Genomic DNA, 4,631 nt, shown 5'->3' with positions numbered 1-4,631 from the left:
CGGAAGCTGGCACGTGCTCCCCCCAGACTTTGCCTACGTGCCTGTCCCTTTGCAGTGGCAAGGCAGCCCTGGAACCCAGCTTAGCCTCATGCTTTCTCCACAAAACGCAACCCTGGAAGGGAGGGGAAGGGCATTCTAGGTGAGGACAGTGAAGAAGAAAACAGCATTCTTTTTTTAAATATGTTTTAATGTTTACTTATTTTCGAGAGAGAGAGAAACAGAGTGCGAACAGGGGAGGGGCAGAGAGAGGGAGACACGGAATCCGAAGCAGGCTCCAGGCTCCCAGCTGTCGGCCCAGAGCCCGACGCGGGGCTTGAACTCACAAACCGTGAGATCGTGACCTGGGCCGAAGCTGGTCGCTCAACCGACTGAGCCACCCGGGCGCCCCTCCGTGTTACACTTTTTGATGGGGCTTCCAAAATGAATGAACTCCGCGTGTCAGCTATATCGACTACGAGAAATAAAAGCGGTCTCTCTCTTTGTGGGGGGTGGCGCTGCGTCCCCTGAACACATGCGTTCGAGCCCTAAGCCCTGGACCTGTGGGTGTGCCGCTATTTGGAAACAGGGTCTTTGCAGACGTCAGGCTACGAGGAGGCCGTGCCGGAGCAGCGTGGGCCCTGAATCCAACGCCTGGTGGCCTGAGAAGAAGACCAAACGTTGGACACAGACCCGGACACGGGGAGCATCCGAGAGATGGTACCGATGGAGCCCAGAGTGACGTGCCCGCCAGCCAACGGAGGCCCGGGGTTACTGGGAGATGACAGAAGGGCACGCGGGGGTCCTTCCCCGGAGCCTCCGGAGCTACGACAGGACGCACTTCTGCTGCCTCCAGCCCCCGGTCTGCGCAGCCCCAGCAGGTGCCCGCGCCCACCCAGCGATGAAGTGCGTGTACGTGGAATGCATCCTGCCCCGTCCGGCGCAAGGGCGAAAGCTTTACCCAAGCTGGGCGTACTTCAAGGAGAGTCGCGTGAAACTTCCACCCTGTGCAAAAGGGAATCAATCGACTTCGGCCGCGCCGAGGGCCCAAGTGCCCGATCCATCAGTCCGTCGCCTCTGCTCTGGGAGAGGCAGAACCTCTGACGTCGAGCTTCACAAAGTTAGCTGACACGGGTCAGGTCCACATAAGTGGTCAGAGGACACCCTTCCCTGCCAGCGGGGCGTGTTATCAGTCGTCGGAGGAAGAGAGGAAAGACCGTAAGTACCCAGGCTTCGACCTGGGTCGACCGGCGTCGACCACAGGGAGGTAAGCTCGGAAAAGGATTGCTCGCGAGTGGGAAAATATTCTTAAATTCTACGTGTCAGAACTGAAAGAAAGAAGATTTTACTCCCAAATCATTTGTCCAAGGCGATCAAAATTTCAAAGACACACTTTGGAATCTTACCACCACAGGGCAGATTTAAAATCACATACGTGCCCAGAAGTACCAAAGAGCACAGGACAGCGTCCCCGGCCTGGGGTAAGCTGGCGATGAGGACAGGTGGATGGGTGATTCACAAGCTGATAAGTACCCGATACCGAAGAAGCCGTAACATAAGAAACGCTTTACAGTGTCCAAAGCTCGAGAAGGGAGCTTCGAGTCTCCAATTCCCGCATTCGAAGGACTGTGAAATTTTGTACCCAAGGAGGTGAACTCACTCTCCCAAAGTGACACGAGACAGGAACAGGCTGGGCTGGTTTGGGGCTCCTGGCTTCCCATCCCCTTCTTACGCTGCATCCCGGCAGCCCTGTGGCCCTGTGATCCCCACAAGAACGCCGCGTGCATTTCTACACTTGGCCCATTTGGCAGATGAGAAAATGGGGCTCAAACAGGCAAAATGCCCTTCCCACGACCCCCCGGCAGCCAGCGGCGGGGTGGGGACGAGAGCACGGCTCCGCTCTCCTTCTCTTGCAGGGCACTCCCTCCTGAATTCTGGGGAGAAGGATTTGCTCCAGCCGGGGGAGCAGGAGGTTTCCTTGAGCTTTGGAGGGCGAGGACTCTTGACTGGGTTGAAGGGGGGGTGGAGGAGGGAAGGAAAAGGGATGGTCTCACGAACCGGTCCTAGAACCAAGCCGTCCCCAGCTCGCTGCGGCAACAGAGCCAACGGGGCGATGTGGGGCATGTGTGGAGGCCATTCAGACTGGGGGCTCCCCCCTCACTGTCGTCATGGGGAAAATTAAGAACCCGGAGCCCGTGCGGGGACACACCCGAGTGGGGACAAGTTCTCCAGATGATCCCACAGGCTGGATCCATATTCAGGTCTTGGCCTCTGCAGACATGGGCGTGGGCTCACTGTCCCTGGGGTCCACGCTACGAGGTGGCCAGAGACAAATGTTCCTACCCCAGGCTGGCACCACCTGGAAATAGATGTAGACACAGAATGTCCCAGCGAGAGGGCAAATAAGTCTGACCCCTGGGTCTTAGGACTATGTCTGGCTTCCAGCTTGTCGGTAAAAAGAATCACCCCTGAGTTACACAAGCAGGGGGTTTTGGACCTGACTTCCGGCAGATTCGATCACCCCTGTGGTCACCCCGAGCTTTGGGAGGGGGCAGTGTGTCTGCAGCTGGCACAGAACCGCTCCCCCAAAAGGCGCCTCGCCTCCCCTTTGCCCCACGCGGCCCCCACTCTGACTGGGGCTCCACGGCAGATCCTCTCATTCTGACCACGTCCTCCGAGCTGGGATGTGGCCCCCGTCGAGGGCCTGGAAAGCTGGAACACGCACCTCCAGGAACCCCTCCGTGGGGGCCCGGCTCGGGGGCGGCAGAGCCGGGGGACGCGGCCCAGCGTCCTGCATCCGGCAAGTGGAGATGCAGTGAGGCGTCCGCGGGGGGAAGAAGGAAGAGCAGGGAAGGGGAGAAGGTCCGTGAGGCGCCTTCAGAGAGAAAGGTGGAAGCCGGCCCACATCTGGTGCAAGGCGTTTGCGCGCTTTGTCCAATTTGAGCCTCCCTGCACCCCGTCGCGCATCGCTGACGTTGCAGTGGAGGCTCGGAGGGACTCAGGCTGAGCAGCCCGGGGACCCCCGTCTTCCCCCCCCCCCCCATACCGCCCAGCCCTCCAAGGGCCCACGCTCACAGGCCACTGGGCGGGGACGGGCGCTGGCACGCAGAACCCCGGGCCCAGCTGCCGAGTCGGCCGCAGGACCGGGACTGCAGGCCCTGTGGCCGGGCTTCCAGCTGGGGGGGGCAATAGCAGCCCTGGGAACGCAGGACCAATGGGGAACTGAAAACCAGCAGGCCGACAGCTGGAGTGGGGGAGCCCAGTTCTCAGGGACTCTGCCTGGGGACAAGGTCGTCACCGCACCCGGGACCCGTCTGGGAACCGTGCACGGGGACGGACCCGGTGGTCTCCTGGCCTCCACGGCCCACACGAATGCCCTGAGTGTGGCACAGGGGCCCCACCTCGGAGACCCCCACTCTGCCCTCGCCTGCCCGGAGCTCCTGTGGGTCCCCCCGCACCCGCGATGCCCGCTGACAAACATCCTGTCCCTCTCTTTGGGACGTTCGTCGATGTCCACCCTCAGTAATTAATCAACCCTCTCCCGCTCGGCCCTCGGTGAAACGCTCAACACCAGGCCAACTGCTTCCCAAGGTCCCAGATGTGTTTCTGGATGCACCTTGGTCGTGGTGGGGGTAGGAATGGGTCCTCCTGATCAAGAACGGAGTTTGTGGCGATGCCGGAGCTCCGACACAGCCGCCGTCTTCCGAGCTCCCTCCGTTACCCGACCTCAGGGTTATTTACCCTAGCCTCCGTTGGGCGAGGGGGGGACGGTGGTCATTCAAGGTCCTGGAAGCCACAGGTGATGGCGGCTCAGCGGCCCCTGAGTGTCGAGGGGCAGGAGAGCCCCCTCCGGGAGAACTCCGGAAACCGGCGTCCAGCCTGTGATTCACTCCCGTCCCGCAGGCGGGTGGCCCCGTGGCTCTGTGACGCCAAGCCAAGGAGCTGGGGGCCAAGGCCCTCCCGCCAAGGAGGGCAGGGAGCCGAAGCTCTCTCGGCTCCTGAGCTGCCTCCTCACCGATGGCCGCTTCCACATCAAGCCCGACGGCCTCCAGGGTCCGGTCCCACGGGTGCCGGGGATGCAGGCTAATCCACCAGCTCAGGACGTCCCCCCGGATGCTCCCAGCACCTGATGCCAACGGCTTCCTGACCGTTGCCCTCTTTCTCCAAAAGAAAGGATCTTTAAAATCCCTCTACTGAGAACTTTGCGTTTTGAATTCTCAGAACGACATTCTCTCCTACTTTGCAGGTAGTTGGGACTCCAGAGCCAAGGACAGAACCACTTTGACGTCGTCACGACGTCACTCTGGGAGTCTGGCTAGGAACTCAGCTGACGTGTGCACCCCTCGTGCCGCCTGAGCCTGCGCGGGTGCCCCGCATGGCCCCACAGGCTGCTTTCACACGGACCTCCCAAGTAAGCTTCTGAGCTGTGGGACTCTGCCCACGGTTCCCAGGTCGCGGTCACGAGCCCCACTTCCAAACCCCGCGTGGCCCCCGCGGCCTCACGAGCCCTCGTGGCACACGGCTCGGCTGCCGGGGCTCTCCTGGCTGACATCGTGTTTTCCGTTCGTTACCTCCGAGGAACACCCCACCTTCCAGAAAGCTGGGCCAATGCCGGCAAGGAGTTCCCACAGCCAGAACCCCAAGCCCCAACCTGG

At 61.2% G+C, this 4,631-nt stretch overlaps 1 long non-coding RNA gene across 1 annotated transcript; it reads right to left on the bottom strand.

The window, feature by feature from the left end:
- Nucleotides 1-1,033: 1,033 nt before the first annotated feature.
- On the bottom strand, nucleotides 1,034-4,348 carry LOC123577730. The gene is made up of 3 exons (XR_006702052.1): nucleotides 3,052-4,348; nucleotides 2,186-2,335; nucleotides 1,034-1,304 (listed from the first exon to the last, which is right to left on the bottom strand). It is a non-coding gene; the product is annotated as an uncharacterized LOC123577730 (long non-coding RNA).
- Between the last annotated feature and the right edge of the window lie 283 nt (nucleotides 4,349-4,631).

This window comes from Leopardus geoffroyi, chromosome E2 (assembly GCF_018350155.1).
Source record: "Leopardus geoffroyi isolate Oge1 chromosome E2, O.geoffroyi_Oge1_pat1.0, whole genome shotgun sequence".
NCBI classification, from domain to species: domain Eukaryota; kingdom Metazoa; phylum Chordata; class Mammalia; order Carnivora; family Felidae; genus Leopardus; species Leopardus geoffroyi.
The sequence above is the reverse complement of the archived record's forward strand: the minus strand, read 5'-3'. Positions and strand labels throughout refer to the sequence as shown.